The sequence below is a fragment of the Oryctolagus cuniculus genome, chromosome 2 (genome assembly GCF_964237555.1).
Source record: "Oryctolagus cuniculus chromosome 2, mOryCun1.1, whole genome shotgun sequence".
In the NCBI taxonomy this organism is placed as follows: domain Eukaryota; kingdom Metazoa; phylum Chordata; class Mammalia; order Lagomorpha; family Leporidae; genus Oryctolagus; species Oryctolagus cuniculus.
This window is the reverse complement of record NC_091433.1, coordinates 156,274,381-156,292,053: the sequence shown is the minus strand read 5'-3', so window position 1 is coordinate 156,292,053 and position 17,673 is coordinate 156,274,381. Positions and strand designations below refer to the sequence as shown.

Genomic DNA, 17,673 nt, shown 5'->3' with positions numbered 1-17,673 from the left:
TTCTCCCACTGCCCTCACTCCCCGTGGGCCTACATTTCCATTTCTGTTCATTTCTTAAGGTTGCTTGCCTAGAACGAACTCATGTAAACAAAGTTCTGATCACTTCAGCATCACCCCTCTTACGTTTCCAGCATTACCTCTGGAAGGCCAGTTTCCTCCCCCCTCCCCCACCCCCCCAGGAGCAGTTGTGTACAAACTGGGGCTGGGTCAGGTAATCTGATTCACATTAGGAGTTGCTACAGGTTGTTCACTCCGAGGGTTCCGTGCATGGGAGACACATTTCATTTTCTCAACCCCTCACAAGAAGAGGTACGCCAGCCAGGACATGAATACCACTTTCAATACCCACCCCAAAGCACTGGTACCCCACTTCAGTTGGTGCCCTGACCTTGGTCATCCTTCGGGCAATAGCAGGTGCAGTTTCTTGTTCACAGCTTCACATCCAGCAGACCCTGTGCCCAAGATGGAGGCCCCAGGACAGCTCCTGGATTGGGATCCTAAGTTCAAGTGCTCCATGGAGTCCCCTGGCCAAGGTTCTAGGTTCAATCCATGTCTTCTGGTGTCCGCAACTCTGGTAAACAAACATGTGACCACAGGGGGCCTTCCACATAGCACCCCTCTAGCCACAACATTCCCGAGTTGCTCCCACCCTCACTGGCCCCACAATCTAACCATTTAAGGTTCCCTCTCAACGCTGAGGAAGCCTAAAAAACTTCACACATGTTGCAGACCAGGGCTTGGGCGTGGCTCTTCTCCAATTCCCTAGACAGAACAGTCCCGGGAGCCCTGTTCAACAGGTGCAAAGGCCCAAAACTGCTCATATCCCACAGGCCCATGCTGCCATTTCCCTGTGGGGTTCCCCAAAGCGCTTCACAGATGGAGCCACACAGGCCTCTCCAGCCCCTTGCATCCTGCACTCTAGACCCTAACTCTTCTCTAGCTGAGTTTATGAGCCTGTCAGTTTCACTGAAGTTGTGGGACAGTGCAGCGCACAGCGACAGTCACCCTGGGATGGCCTAGTAAACACTGCAGACCAGGATTCGCCCTCACTCAGCTCGGTCCTTTCCCAAACTCCAGCCCACACTGGCCCTGCCTCTGAGGGGTCACCCTCAGAGCACCAGTCATGTGTCTCTGAATCTCCTCTAACTAGCTCAGTCTCATTTCATTGGATTGGGAGGCTGGGGGGGGTGGGGAGGAGGCGGGTGGGCAGGTTGCTGGGATGCTGGGTCGAGGCCCAGGGAACCCACCAGCACTGAAGACATACAAGGAATATGCTCATTAGGAACTTGGGGAATGACATGGAAACAGGGACATCACCAGACACCCTGACGGGTCCTCCATAATCCAACAGGATCAGCACCCATGAGCTTATCTGTAGCACCCGTAAGTAACTCGTCACACAAATGCTTCCAGCATTGGCAGCCGGAACGTGGCTGGTGCCTATTCCCACCTACCAGCTCTAGGAGTCTGAAAAACAGTCCAAGTCCTCCAGCCACAGAGGGACGCCGAACACTTAGGAAAACCTGACATGGTACACGTCTCGGAACCACGAAGGCAGCATGGGTTCCGCCTCCACGGCCCCTGCCTCGCGGGCACCCACAGCTCCTGGACACCCATCGACCCCCAGTCCCGGGGCAAAAACCCAGGGCCTCTGCCTCCTCCCCTGTCTCACTCCAGGGCTCCCGTTTCTCTTGCAGCCTAAATCTCATTGTGTCTCATCTCCAACTGGCAGTGTTTCCTGCTGACACATTTCCCAGGAATTCTAAGGGAGACCTCAGCCCCGCCTCCCTCCAGCTCCCAGCCAGTGGCCGCTGGAGCCCAGGAGCTCCACCGATGAGGTTGGGACAGACTGCGATGCCCCAGGTTCAAGTCGCTCACAACTCTGGGGGAAAGTGCTCCACAGCCGTCACACTAGAGCCCCAGCCTCAGCTCTGAAGAACTTCTAGGGGGCAGGAGGCAGAGACCAGGGAGGGGTGGGGCCTCCTCGTCACCAGGCCCCCTCTGAGCCAGCCTTGGGGTGTCCCTCACAGAAGCACACATCCCCTACCCTCGAAATGCCTGGGGAACAAGCAGTTTTCGACAAGGAGGGCAATTTGGCGTGTGCAAGATGTTCTGCGTGTGGATCCGTGTGAGTGTGCACACTCGCTTGAGAGAGTGGGAAGAGCTTGGCCTACTGGAACTCTGCACGTTGGTTAAGAATATGACTCCAATCTACTTTGGGCACACACAAATGCATATCTAACACTGGGGTTATTCATTTCTTCTTGAGTGAAAAAAAAAAAAAAAAGGTTGTCTTTTTCAACAATTTGTCCATTTAAGTTGTTAAGTTCACTGACCTAAAAGCTCTCCTTAGGGGCCAGCAATGTGGCATTGTGGGTTAGGCCACCACCCGCAATACCGGCATCCCACATGGGCACTGATTTGAGTCCCTGCTGCTCCACTTCTGATCCAGCTCCCTGCTAATGCAGCCGAGAAAGCAGAGGATGACCCAAGGACCCACACCCATGTGAGAGACCCAGAAGAAGCTCCTGGCTTCAGCCTGGTCCAGCTCTGGTCATTGCAGCCATTTGGGGAGTGAGCCAGCAGATGGAAGCTCTCTCTCTCCTCTCCCTCTAACTCTGCCTTTCAAATAAATAAAGTCTTATTTTACAAATTTCCCTTAATGTGCCCTTATTATTTTTTTTTTGACAGGCAGAGTGGACAGTGAGAGAGAGAGACAGAGAGAAAGGTCTTCCTTTGCCGTTGGTTCACCCTCCAATGGCCACTGCGGCCGGCACACTGCAGCCGGCGCACGGCGCTGATCCAGTGGCAGGAGCCAGGTACTTCTCCTGGTCTCCCATGGGGTGCAGGGCCCAAGCACTTGGACCATCCTCCACTGCACTCCCAGGCCACAGCAGAGAGCTGGCCTGGAAGAGGGGCAACCAGGAAAGAATCCGGCGCCCCGACCAAGACTAGAACCCGGTGTGCCGGCGCCGCAAGGAGGAGGATTAGCCTAGTGAGCCGCGACGCCGGCCCTTATTATTTTAATGGCAGTATCACTTCTCATAGCCGACACTGATATTTGTGCTTTCAGTTTTTCCCCTGGGGATGCTGAGAGATTTTGCTCCCTCTTCCCTGAGAGCCAGCTTTTGTTTTTCATACTGGGTCTATGTTATTGTGAAATGTATTATGCAGCTTTCAACTATTGGAAGATTTTCCAAACATCTTTAATGATTTCTAATTTAAATCCATTGAAGTCACAGAATGTTTCATATGACTTGGATCCTTACATGTGTATCAAGACTTATTTTATGGCTAAGAATGTTCTAGCTTGGGAATTTTCAAAATTCAAATAAATGTATATTTTGCTGTTGTTGGGTGGAGGGATTCTATAAAGCATGTTAGTTCATTGACAATGCTGTTCGAGTCTCCTATGCCCTTCTTGGTTTTCTGTCCGCTCTGTGGCTCTACTCCTCCTTGCAGTTCTCTCAATTCGTCGCTTCTTACATTTTGAAGCTGTTATTAGGTGCACCAGAGTCTACAACTGTCGTCTTCATGAACTGAGCCCTTTTCCATTATGAAATGATTCTATCTCCAGTAATAGTCACCGTTCTCATCTAACATCAGCACAGCGACTACAGCTGCTGTGTGTTCTTCATCCTATTTTTATGGTGCAGATTTTTAGTCACCTTTAAGTGTAATGCTTAAATCTATTTAAAGTTAGTTGCTTGTAGGCAGTATGCAGTCAGGTCTCACTTCTTATTCAACCTGACAATATCTGCCTCTCCATTTGGGTGCTCATATTTCTACTTGATGTGGTCACGGAGATGCTCGAGTTTAAACCTACCTTATTGGTGATTGCTTGCTATTGTTCTTCCTTTTGAATTATTTCTGGTGACTTTGTTATTTCCTTTTATGACCTATCAAGACTGCACAGTGCCGGCACCATGGCTCACTTGGTTAATCCTCCACTTGAGGCACCATCATCCCATATGGGTGCCAGGTTCTAATCCTGGCTGCCCCTCTTCCAGTCCAGCTCTCTGCTGTGGCCCGGGAGGGCAGTGGAGGATGGCCCAAGTGCTTGGGCCCTGTACCCTCATGGGAGACCAGGAAGAAGCACCTGGCTCCTGGCTTCAGATTGGTGCAGCGCTGGCCATAGCAGCCTTTTGGGGAGTGAACCAACGGAAGGAGGACCTTTCTCTCTTTCTCTCTCTAACTCTGTCAAATAAATAATAATTTAAAAAAGTAAAAAAAAAAAAAAAAAAAAGCCTGCACAGTGGTTGCTGCAGGGTAGATGGGGCGGGTGAAGTAGCGTGGCAGCTGATTACCTATAGATATCCCCTCAGCCTCCGTTCCCAACACAAAGCATCTAAACCCCTGGGGACTCACTAAGCGCCAGCGATGCTAAGAGCACCTTCTGCTCTCACATTTGCCCGTTGACTGTGATCCTCACTCAGAGGTCCAACTCCCTCAGGACTTCCCCGGTAATGGGGTGACTCTTGGTGGGCTTCTGGCCATAATCAGAAGCTTGAACTTTCAGCCCCACCCCTAAGACTCCAGGAAGTGGGGAGGAGTCGGCAGTTGTGTTAGTGATTGATCATATGAAGCCTCCATTTAAAAACCCCTAAAACACACCGTTCACAAAGCATCTGGGCTGGGGTCCACACCCACGTGCCAGCTCCACAAGAGGAGGGACCCTTCCAGACCTCGTTCCTGTACCTTTCCTCCCGGCCATTCGTATGCATCCTTCCTGGTACACTGCTGAACACAGCACTTCCCTGGGGTCTGTCAGTCATTCACCCAAGTGATCCAACCTGAGTAGGGGTCCTGGGAACCTCTGCTTTGGAGCCAAGTCCGCAGCTGTGGGCGATCTGGGTGGTGACTGATATTGAGGGCCATCTTTTTCATCTCCACTTCCCCAAACTTTATTAAAGAAAAAAGTGATGGTAAACCTCGAGAACACAATTTTCTAGGATTCATCCCATGAAAATGTGACATTTGATTTCCAAACACATGCCCGAAGCATACATGGTTCCCAAATGTGAAGGTGGGGAGAAGCTGAAATCCTCGAGTGTTCGTCTTTCCACGTTCCCCGGTCTGTGGTCTGTGGGCCTGAACAGCTGCCCGGCTCCATTCATTTTTGTCTGCAGCAATTGCAGAAGCTGAGTGGCTTCCTTAAGAACCGCATCTTCTGTGTCAGAACCAAGAACATGTTTGTGTCATTTGCTTTAGCCGCCAGACCGTGTGTCAGGCTGAACCAAACGCAGATTGTCTTAAGCATTCCCAGGTCATCGTCATGACGCCGAATCTGAAGAAAGTGAGCTCAAGCCATCACACCACCCTTGAAATCGGGATTATTTACTTCCAAATGGATCAGCAGCTCTGCATTTTTAGTTGCATTGTCAACACTTTTTTTTTTTTTTTTTGCATTAACAGGTACTCAGTCCTTGTATTTTTTGGTATTAGTTCCATGTTCAAGTCTAACAGTTAAACCAAGAAGCCAGTCCATTGCTTGCTGTCTGTCTTGAAAGCACAGTTAACGACTGTAGGATACTTTGCAGAGAACTTGGGCCAGCCACTGCTGCGGATGTTCCTTAAACTACCTCTGTCTTCAATCCTAGCATCCAATTTTCCGATCTTCAAGCCAAGCCAAAAAAGTCTCTCCGTTCTGCGTCATCTTTGCGGTTGAAGCTGGCAGGGCTGTGGTAGTGAAAGTCACCCACTGGTGTTGGAACACAGTCCTGGCTTCTCACTCTGGTGCCCTGGACGCAGCCAGGGGAGGTGAAGCGGTGGCACAGGCACCAGTCAGGTCCTCGTTATCGCTCTGTGTGGATCCAGGATTACTCTCTGGTATCACTTTCCTTTCATAGCTCTTGCGTGAGTGAGCTGGCAAGGAACTATTTCAGGGTTTTTTGGACCAATAAAGCCTTTATTTCACTTGTGCTTTTTAGGATATTGTCCTGGAATAAAAGACTTCTAGATTGGCTTTAAAAAAAAAAAAAACAAAACACCCTCAGTACTGGGACCGGCACTGTGGTGTAGCAGGTACAACCATTGCATGCAGTGCTGGCAGCCCATTTGGGCGCCGGCTGCTCCACTTCTGATCCAGCTCTCTGCTATGGCCTGGGAAAGCAGTAGAAGATGGCCCAAGTCCTTGGGCCCTGCACCTGCATGGGAGACCTGGAAGAAGTTCCTGGCTCTGGATGGGCGCAGCTCTGGCCACCATGGCCATCTGGGGAGTGAACCAGCAGATGGTAGACCTCTCTCTCTTTGCCTCTGCCTCTCTGTAACTTTGACTTTCAAAGAAATAAAGATCTTTACAAAATACTTCTGTATTCCAAAGATATTGCTCTGCTGTCTTCTCAGGCTTCCAACGAGAATTCCACTGTCATTCTTCCTCAGTCTCCCTACGGAGGCCCCATTGATTTTCTCTTTCTCAGGGATAGTAAAAAGCTGAATTTTAAGGTGTCTTAGTTCAGCTTTTTTCATGTTTCTTGCACTTGAGTGTCTGTGTATTTATACTGGTTATTGAATTTGGACTTTTATTTGACATACAAGAGAGAAGGACAGAGCACACACACACTCCCAATTTGCTGTTTCACACCCCAAATGCCTACAAGGGCTGGGCCTGAGCCAGGAGCTCAATCTATCTCCTACCTGGGGGACAGGAACCCAATTACTTGAGCCCTAACCTGCTGCTTCCCAGGGCCCGTACTGTGGGAAGCTGGCATCAGGAGTGGAGTCAGGAATTAGACCCAGGCACTCCAATATGGGACAGGGGTGTTTTAACCTGTACTTTAACTTCTACGCCATTAACTTGTCCCAAATTTGGACTTTTTTTTTTTTTTTTTTTTTTTTTTTTGGACAGGCAGAGTGGACAGTGAGAGAGAGAGACAGAGAGAAAGGTCTTCCTTTTTCTGTTGGTTCACTCCCCAGTGGCCACTGCGGCCAGCACACTGCGCTGATCTGAAGTCAGGAGCCAGGTGCTTCTCCTGGTCTCCCATGTGGGCACAGGGCCCAAGCACTTGGGCCATCCTCCACTGCACTCCCTGGCCACAGCAGAGAGCTGGACTGGAAGAGGAGCAAGTGGGACAGAATCCAGCGCCCCGACCAGGACTAGAACCCGGTGTGCTGGCGCCGCAAGGCAGAGGATTAGCCTAGTGAGCCGCGGCGCCGGCCCCAAATTTGGACATTTTTAAGCCATAATTTAAATTTTTTGGTCCCTCTCTCTCCTCTCTTCAGGGATGCCAAGTATATATATAATTGACTACTTGAAGTTTTTTCAAAGTTCACTGATGCTCTGTTCATTTTTTAAGTCCTTCTCTATCCTATTGTGAACAATCCCTGATACTGTACCTCAGGCTCATAAGTCCTTCCTGCTGGAATGTCTAATCTGCCGTTAATTCTATCTAGTACATTTTTCATCTCAGATATAAATTGAACTTCTAGAGATGAAAAGTGTATCTTTTTAACTATCTTCCATGTCTTCTACTTAATATAATCAATCTGTTCTGTAGTTTTGGGAACATGAGCTAGAGCCACAATTGTCTTAATCTTATCTGCTAATTATCATGTGCCACTTTCCAATTTCAGCTGATTGATGGCGATCCTCACTGTAGGTTATATTTCTTGGGGGAGGGGGATTATCTGCAAATTTTTGATTGGATGCCAGACATTGTGAATTTTATCTCACTGGGTGCTGAACATTTTATATTCCTGTCATTATTCTTAAGCTTTGTTCTGGGATACAATTATTTGAAAATACAGATCCTTAACAGGCCTTGATTTTATGCATCAAAGCAGCTTTGCGCCTAGGGTTCATTTTTCCCATTTCCAAGGGAGGCTCCTGTTTGGTCTATGCAAAACCCTATGTGTTATGAGGATTTTCAGTCTGGCTGCTGGGACTAAGCACTGTTCTCAGCTCTGTGGGGTGTGTGGCCACTGCTCCCCATGCCCTCTCAGGGGGCTCTCTCCCAGGCCTTGGGTTGTCCCTTCACATTCCTTCACTACCAGACCCTCTGCAGAGCTCCAGAATTCCGTGTACCTCCCCTCTCTCCTACTCTCTCGTCAAACCCAGCCACAGTGGCTTCCCAGACCTAACTCCATCTACTTAACCCAGAAAGAACGACCAGCAGGCAGCTCCTGGGTTCCCGCTCCCTAGTTGTAGTCCTCATTTCTTTCCTCCAGGCACTAAACCAGACATCATCAGCCTCCCATTTCACTTGATTGTTGTCACTCGGGGATCACTGTCACTTGTTGCTTGTAATCAAAATCCTGAGAGCCACTATTTCCCATGTTTTGCCTATGCAAGGCCAGTCCCCTCCCTGATATTCCATATAGGGCAGAGGCGGCAGTCAGGACCAGGGGTGTCATCGTAACACTGCTGACAGCGATAGATGTCCCAGAGTAAAAACATGGAAGGGAAACAGAAGTTCAGGGCTTTATCCTCTTCCAAGTCACATTAAATTTGCATAAGGGTTTAAGGATCCAGGAGAAGAATGCATTTATGTATCTTAAGGATACAAAGAAGTGGAAGCACACTGACATACCGGCAGAGGTAACAGATTGTCACCAAACAGCAGGCAATGTGCGACTCAGCACTGCCTACAGAGGAGTGGGCCCAGGGTGCCCATCGGCAGGTGAGGGACCTGGGCCCAGCCCCACCGTCACCGGCAGAGCCAAGACCTGTGGCTGGCCAGGGTATCCTCCCATCAGTAAGAAACTAGGAACCCAACCTCAGAAGCCACAAGCCACGCAAGTGGAGAGGACAGCACTGTGTTTCTGATAACTGCCTTTCAAACCCCAGCAGATTTAAGTATAGAAATGATTAAACGAGGGGCCGGCACTGTGGTGTGGGGTAAAGCCACCCAGGTTCACGGTCAGGGTGTAGTGGATCTGGGGTTCAAGACCTGGCCTGCAAATATAGTCTCTGCTCTCCCCCTCTGGCCCATGAGCAGCGTGACCCTTTGGGGATGAGTTTTGTTTTCAGAGGATCCCAGCCCCAGCACAGAGGGTGGGCTGGGTAGGAGGCAGCGTCGGGGGGTCCAGCGAGGACATGTCTACAGCAGGTGAGCAACAGCAGGAAGGGCCCGCCATGACGGGCAGTGGGGTTGGGGAGGACTGTCAGAGGGCAGTCGCAGGAGGCTGCTCCGGTGGCTGCCATCAGACGATGGAGAGTCAGAGGTGGCTCTGGCTGAAGCCCAGGAGCTGGGCTGAGCTGGGAAGACAGCGGGACAAGGCAGAGAAGAGGCAGGTTTGGGAGAAGGGAGGGATTGGATCCCAGCACCTGAGAAAGCAGCGTGGGAGCCCTGGAGTGGGGCAGAGGTCGGAGCTAAAATGGGCAGCTTACTATTTAGGGGTGCAGACAGTGCTGCGGGAAAGAATAGCGTGAACCAGTTCAAGCCAGAACTAGTTCTTGACTTGAGCTAGGCCTTCGCTTTGGTTTGCTTGCCACTTCTTCCCGACCTAGGTCTCCAAGGGCTGGGAACTGAAGGCAGCTTTTCGCACCACTCCAAAGAGACGCCAACACAGACAACCTTATCAAAGGACACCAATGAAAACACAGCAAGACCCACTCACTCAGGGGAGTGACACAGGACACTCCTCAAGGCTCACCCCTGTGCTCCGAGGGCACCAAAGACCATCAGACACTGGACCCACCTTCCAGGGGCAACCGTAGGCCCCTGTCCCTGGCATTCAGACACCTGCCATCCACCTGTAGGCTACGTGGGCCCCTCCACCATGTACGTATTAATGAAACCAGAAGTATCTTCCATAATTTAGGATCTGGTCTTGCCTTGAAGTTGCCAGATTCTAGACACTTGGTTATTTCTCCTTTTGTTCACTCGGATCAAAGGGACAGCATGCCATCTTTTTTCCACTGTTTGAGCAGACCCATTACAGCGGCTGGGAAGTGCTGATGGAGTTTATCAAACACAATTACCCCTGCTCAACCCCTTGCTCCCCAGGATGCCTCTCCAGCCAGGAGAACAGCACTCTGCCTCTCAGAAGGCCCTGTGCATATTCGAATGGCTTCCCAGGGGTCTTTGAGTGGCATGTAATTACACTTAATTTAATTTTTTGTCATTAGTCCCAAAGGCTTTGATCGGAGGTCTCTGTTATCCTGATATAAAAAAATAAAGCTCCACCTCAAATTAAATATCTGCCTGTGTCTACAGTTTCCTGGTTGCCAGGTCACCTTTCATGGACACTTGTCACTCTCAAGGTCTCAGGAGGGGACACGCCCGGGAATCTAACAGTAATGCTTAGACCTTGAACTTTGGGAACAGGGAGCTCCTGTTGAAACTTCAGAGGAAGGAGAAAGCACCATCATCCCCCGGGAGGGTTCAGGCAAGGGACCCCTGTGTCACTCACAACATGGCCAATCTTCCACTTCCAGCCCCACAGAATCCCTGCCCTGACAGCACGCTGCACCTGTCCTCCAAGGCCGACGAGATTGTAGAAGCCAGAGCCCGTAAGCAGACAGCAGCAGGACAGAAGCCCGTAAGCAGGACAGATAGCAGCTCGTGGCCATGTGAGCACAGGTGGTCAGTGAGGGGCTTTGGAAAGAGGCCCACCCTGCCCGGGCTGGCCCACTTCAGCTTCAGGGTGAAACCCGCCCCGGTGGCTGAACCAGAGTCACATTGTCTCAACTCCCTGTTCTTCAGGGTCTGCCTGGGCCCCTGCATGGGGAGTGGTTCATCTCTCACACTGCCTTCCTCTCGGCCCAGCCCCTGGTGCCATCTTGGGAGACCACCGCCCCGGCCGCCAGGTCCCCAACATTCCCAACCCAGCGACCTTCCTCTTTGCCACTTCCGGCCGCCCATCCTCCACAGCACACCATCTATCTTCCCAGCAGGGAGAACTTTCTCTGCATTCAGGGTTAACCTCCACACCACGCCCGATCAGCACCCCTTGGTCTCTGACCCCACCTGGCCCCCCCAAGTCTGCCAGTGCCTCCCGACTTGACTTGCCCATCCAGCCACATCCTGTAGGGGTTTCCTTCTGTTGTTCTCTGGTTAATCACCTCCTCTGGAACCTCCTCTTATCTTTCCATCACGTCTGCCCCCCTACACCACCACCAAACTCCTAATCCTGGAATAACCTTAACACTCACTCATTACCAGCACTGCTGAAGCCAATCCTCGCCACACGCAGGGCACTGCCCACAAAGGGACAGCTTCAGCCACCCCTGCTCACCCTCATTTGTCAGCCCGTGGGGGCTGTTCTGGACTTTTGCATTTGTCCTCAAGTTCCCAACCCAACTTCTTCTTCTCAAATGTCCCCAATTCTTTACAGAAAGACACACACACACACACACACACACACACACGGCCATCAGCCAGCACAGCCTCCCACAGTCCCTCTGCGTCTCATCTCACCGCACCATGCCATGCCAGGGGGCTCACTCAGGCAGGTGGCTCGCTGGCCGCTGGGTCACCCACAGGGGACCACCTAAACCGCCTGCAGGTGGCAATGCCAGGCTCCCCTCGACCACTTTATCTCTGCTGCTATCCCACGGGCTGCCCGTCCCCTGCGTTCCGCACCGAAGGTGCAGCTCCCGCTCAGGCCTCCAGGCCTCCAGGCGGGGTCTTTCCCTCCACCCCTGAAGGCCAGCGCTGCCCATCTGTCTTCACACATCTCGCTCCTCAAAGCTCAGCCTCCCACAACCTTGGCTGACACCCTTCCGGAAACCAGCAGCCATCGGTGCTGGCGCCAGTGCCCTTGAACGCGACGCCCATGGCCTCGTCACAACGGCAGACCTGCCCTGTGGACCTCCCACCGTGTCTGTGAGGGTCTAGTGGCAGCACAGGAAAGGTTTACCAAGTGAGGAAACCTCAACCGGACACCAGCCTTTGGGGTGGCTGGAAGCCATCACTAAAACGCGAGAGCGTGGAACTTTGGAGCACACAGAGGTCGCCACCAGCAGGGGGCGCCAGCGTGGGAACGGACACTCAGGCCCTGGCGGCTTCAACAAGGAGCAGGCACCCAGGCATCCCCGAGACCCAGGCATGTCAGCCAGGGTTCCAATGCAGGAAACCCAATCCAGCCGGGAGAAGCACCATCACCAAGGAATTGGGTGCCTGCAGAATGAACCACAGACAGGGCAGGAGAGGGCCCAGGCTAGGCCATCAGCAGTGACCACCAGAATCCCGCCACCCAACTCATCTCCCAAGTTGCTGCCTCTACTGTCACGGGGATGGCAGGCAATCAGAGCTCAGCTCACGGCCGTGTTGACACTGCCAGATCTCTGGTCCCAGGACAAACGGTCACGGCCCCAGAACCACGCTGGCCCCCAGCAAGAGCCAGCATAGCAGGGAGTCAGCCTGCGCTCCACATGGCCTTCCGGGGTGGCGTCTCCAGGGTTTCCTGCTGGAAACCAACCTGAATCTAGAACCCTAGGGGCAGGAACACCCAGGCGGGGTCTGCCACGGGGGCAGGGCGTTGGTCCAAAGCCTCCTCACACTGCAGAAACGGGCAGATGCCCCGAAGGCTGTGCAGCTGAGCATGGACCAGTCCCTCTGGGGGCGAGAGTGTGGTTTGGTTATTTGCTTGCTTTAGGTGAGGATCTGAGCAGCCCCTGGAGAGAAAACAGTGTTTGCTACGTGAACTGCTACAGGAAATTTCTGGGGGCCAGCACTGTGGCACAGCGAGCTAAGCCACCACTTGAAACCCCGACATCCACATTCAAGTGCCAGTTTAAGTCCCGGCTGCTCTGTTCCCATGCAGCTCCCTGCTAATGCGCCTGGGAAAGCAGGAGATGGCCCAAGTGCTCAGGCCCCTGCACCCGCGTGGGAGACCCAGATGGAGCTCCAGGCTCCTGGTGTCAGCCTGGTCCAGCCCTGGCTGTTGCAGCCATTTGGGGAGTGAACCAATGGATGGAAATTGTGTGTCACGCTCCCCTTCATGTAAGTAAATCTTTTCAAAATAAATAACTAAAGATGTCTCTGGGTGGGGGACATTCCAGAGCCGGTCCCGGTGACCTGCCAGTGTCTTCAGCGAAAGGCGGCACACACCACCAGGAGAACCATGCTGTGATTCTGAAAGCAACTTTCCATAAAAGGCAAAAGCAACACATGGACCCGGAACCAGGCACCTCCGTGTCCCCATCTGTCATTGGACTGTCTGGGCCTCGGGTCAGCCACGGCCAAGCTGCACCGTTCGTGGCCTGGGGTCACCCAGGCAGGGAGCGGGGCTGCCGAGAGCTCTCTGGGAGCTTCCGTCTGAACAGCTAGAGCTGCATCCATCCTATCCCAATTCCCCACCAGTCGTCCTAAGAAAAAGGGATTGTGTTGCTTTCCAGGGCGTTGCAACGATCGGTCTTTAACCATCTCTCTCAGAAATGGCTTTTTCAAGCCAGCCAGGAGACCATGCAGGGCTCTGCACCGGCCCGCAACACCAGGACTCTGCTCGTGCAGGGGACTTGGAGTGGCCAACTGTGGCCTCCCTGTCCACACGGGCGTTTCCGGCACCATGGCCCACAGCACCCAGCTCCAGGCCGGGACCACAGCACAAAGCGAATCTCAGAACAGCGGGCCCAAAACGGGCTGCCAGGTCCACCAGCCAGGCACCCTCACCTTACAGACACAGCGGAGGGCGGGGGGGGGGGAGGCCCACAGCGGAGCAGGGCCGACCCCTGCCCACCTCCTCCCGCGGGCTCCCGCGACCCTCTTCTGCTGCCCATTCTCCCAGGACTCCCTTGTTAGGCAGCTGCAGGGCTCCCCTAGGGCATGAAGCACTCCCAAGAGATCACGGCCCCAGGAGAGCCACAGCAGACAAGCGTCCCCATCCACCCCACTAACGGCTGGCTGTTCTCCTCCCCGCTATCTCCTCCTACTCAGGCGGGACTCCCGGTTTCCATCCCCACACAGAGGCTCCCGCTGAGGCCCAGTTCCCCATCTGGCCCCCAAGCTGCTGGGCCTGGCTTGGCAGGGAGAAGACACGAGGCCCCCAGGGAAGCAAAGCCCACCCCAGTCGCAGGCCATTGTCATGGGGAATCTCCTCAAGGCCAAGGTCAGAGTTCAACAGGCCCACTGCTTCAACCGATTGGCAGTCCATGCAGTCGGGAGCGAGAGCCCCTTTGGGAAACATGTGGAGACCCCACAACTGGAGCCCCGCCCACAGGGGGGCTCTGCTCATCACGGGTCCCGGTGAGCAGTCACACAGGACTCAGCCGTGAGGCTGAACTTTCCGCCGGCGCCAGGCTTTCCTGGCCAGCCGCCCCCATTTCTTCTGGTCTCCGCATCTCGGGGCGCCCTGGCGAGGCCTCCCGCAGAACGTCTGCCCGGCAGGTGCCACCTTGGTCTCCATCACCTCATCCGGTCCAGAACTTAGAGTCGCCTCCTCAACAGTCCCCTTCCTGCTGTCCTGGCCACCGCCATCTGCACGTGGTCCTGACTCATCACCAAGCAACACTCTCCAAAGCAACCAATTGGGTCTTCCAGGTCCTCGTGCTCCGACCCCTCAGCAAGTCTCTGGGCCGCAGGTGCTCTCGTGTGCCTGCACGGCTTTGGACAAAGCCGGGAAGATGATGCACTGCTTTGTAGGAATGGCCCATGGATTTATTTTGTTGGAGGCCACTGCCCTCACCACTTCCTCACCTCAGCCACCCTGGTCCAGAACGTGCAGCGGGTGAACCTCTCTAGTACGCCCTCGCCTTCCAAGCCTGCAGATATCCTGCCTGTCTTGCATGTGGCTCCTATTTGTCACAGGTGTCACGGGGCTGCAGGTGCCACCCCCCATTTTACCAGGGCTGAGTTCCGTCTCCCCACGACAGCACTTCCTGCAGGAGCAGTCCCCATCCCCAGCTCCTGTAAACCCCGCAACACCAAAGGCAGAGGAGCCCGGACACTGGGAAGGAGGGAGAGATCTGGTGCCAAGTGCCACTTGCTCACGGTTCAGAGACCCCGAGGAGGAGTAACTCCCTGGCGAGCAACAGCCAGGTCCCCACCCACCTGCTCAGCCAGAAAAACACTGGGCAAGCTGCACTGAGGGAGGAACCCCCCCAGGCACTCCCCCCCCAGGCACCCAGCCCACACCAGCCAGACGAGCGGCAGAGGGGCAGCCCCACACCAGGCGGCAGCAATAGGGGGCCTGAGGGTCCCCAGGAGGCCCGAGGCAGGGGCCCTCTCTGTTATCTCCTCGAGGGCACGTGGGTTTGCGGGAGGCCCACCCTGGTGTCGGGCCATCCAGGGAAACACAGGGGCCAGCCCCCAGGCCTTCCAAACAGGGTGCCTTTGTCCCCACTGCCGCCCTGGCCCACAGCCCAGCTCGGCTTCAAGGGAAGATTGAGGTCAGAAGGGCCCGGGAGTGGCTGCAGCCTGAAAATCGCTTTGCGCACACAGACAGGGAGCCGGTCACCTCCTGCCACGGTGACCCCTGAGCCTCTGGGGGCAGGGGACAGGCAGGGCCGGCCTCCCCTTGGTGATCACGACCGGGTCTGAGCCGGAAGGGTGGGCGGGCAAACTCCCAGAGTGCTCCATTTGGCCACCGCCTCTTTGCCATCAGCCCGGGCCAGAAGTCTGGACCGAGCTCTGGGCAGCACACAGACCCGATGCCAACAGGGGCTTCCAGTCCACTGGCGCCAGGAGCCACGGCCCAGGCAGGTGCACTTGGCCAGGCCAGAAGGGAGACGTCCCGAGGCGCCTTTGGGAACTTGGAAAGCTCCTTCCCCGTGAAGCCCCCAGGAATGCCGTTCACGGAGGTTAGGGAGAACAGCGCTGTCAGCACCCCACAGACCCCCTTCCCAAAGCTCCCTCTCACAGGGCTCAGCCGCACAAGCTGCCTCAGAGGCCAGTCCTAAGCTTCCAGGCGCATTGATGGGCTCTTTTATGAAAAGGCCAGATTCTGCCAGGCCTGGCGCCAGCAAGAGTACTCTTGCTGGCCTCATGCGCCATCTCCTGGACAGAGGAGGTACTGCGACCAGGAGATCATGATGGGTATTCTGGAGAATACTTGGAGCACCTGACCGGGGGGGGGGGGGGGGGGGGCGTGAAAAATACCCTTGAACGCCAATAAACCAATGATAGATTTCATTTTCTATCAGAGGGGCATCTAAACATATGCACCCTTTTGCTTTGGTTTTTTTTTTTTTTTTTTTTTTTTTTTACAGGCAGAGTGGACAGTGAGAGAGAGAGACAGAGAGAAAGGGCTTCCTTTGCCGTTGGTTCACCCTCCAATGGCCGCCGCGGCCAGCGCGCTGCGGCCGGCGCACCGCGCTGATCCAATGGCAGGAGCCAGGAGTCAGGTGCTTTTCCTGGTCTCCCATGAGGTGCAGGGCCCAAGCACCTGGGCCATCCTCCACTGCACTCCCTGGCCACAGCAGAGAGCTGGCCTGGAAGAGGGGCAACCGGGACAGAATCCGGCGCCCCAACCGGGACTAGAACCCGGTGTGCTGGCGCCGCTAGGCGGAGGATTAGCCTAGTGAGCCGCGGCGCCGGCCTTTTTGCTTTGGTTTTTTAGTCATTTCCAGTGTGTCATGCTTCACTCATCACTCAACAAGCATCTAATGGGTGCACCTGCTGGATTCCAGATGCCTCACTAGGTGCTGGAGTAGACGTAAGTCAGGCAATCAGTCCCTGTTCCCCAGACAGCTGAAGTCTGGAGATGCAGCAACATGGGAACCACACCAGCAGTGCGTGCATCTGACGGGCACACTACAGAGATGCAGCTTATGCTACAAGGCCCCAAAACAGGAAGTGTGGAGGGGAGCCAAGTGAAACAGAGGTCAAGGTCACGTCTGCAGGTGGTGAGCAGAGAAAATCCGAGGGTGGAGAAGCTCCCAGTCATGTCCCCCACCCCCGTGTCCTGCTTCTGTGCCGAAAATCCCGTCACTAGGGTTCAGAGTCCCCCATGCCAGTTCACAGGTAAACGCCTGGGAAGAGGAGGCCACGGCACCCTGACCAGCCGTCCCCACAGCTCAGTGTGGCTCAGTGGATGGGAGGCAAGTTTAGGGGAGGTGTGGGGCTGGCAGAGAAGACACTCATGCTAAGTGCTTTCAGCATCTACCAAGCTCAGGCCTGCTGTGGAATGTTCTGGAAGCTGAGACACATGTCAGCCGCTCCCATACAGCTGGAGGCCCTGCATCCTTGCTGGTAAGTTCAGCTCCCTGTGAGGCACCTGCAGGGTCGGACAGCTCCCTGGACTCGGGGCTGCCTCCCTCTAAGCCTCGCCCCAGTCCTGGTGAGCACCAGCCCCGTTCCACCCCTGAACACCTGCTCTCATCCTCTTCTTCATCACCAGCCTCCAACCTTGTGCCCTGCCAGACCCTCCCCTCCTCCTGCTCCAGTCTCCCACAAGCCCCTGGATCTCAACTCGGCCTTCCTCCAAGGGCCTGGTGTCCTAGCCCAGACCCAAGGATACACACAGCTGTTTGCTGCCCAGATCGCCAAGGCCACCTGCTTGGTGGAAGGAGCCTCCAGGGGTCGCCCACCTGCTTCCTGCCCCCCGTCCCAACACCAAATGCCCCTCTGGACACTCCTGTTGCAAACACCCCTCTGCGCCTTCAGTCTCCTGCTAGCACCCAGACTTCCCCACAGCGATGGCTGCAGCTCTGCATTGCCTCCACGCATTCTCCAAAACAAAACCAAAATACCCCAAGAGTCTTGTGGGCTCAGCTTTTCCGCAAAGGGGCGGGAGCAAGAATACCTGGGGAAACCAGGCTGAACGCCTCTCAGCAATGACCAACCACAACCA

The 17,673-nt window shown here is 54.5% G+C and overlaps 1 pseudogene; it reads right to left on the bottom strand.

Annotated features, from left to right (window-relative positions):
- Positions 1-4,913: 4,913 nt before the first annotated feature.
- Positions 4,914-5,795, bottom strand: LOC127490330 (RNA transcription, translation and transport factor protein pseudogene; annotated as a pseudogene).
- Between the last annotated feature and the right edge of the window lie 11,878 nt (positions 5,796-17,673).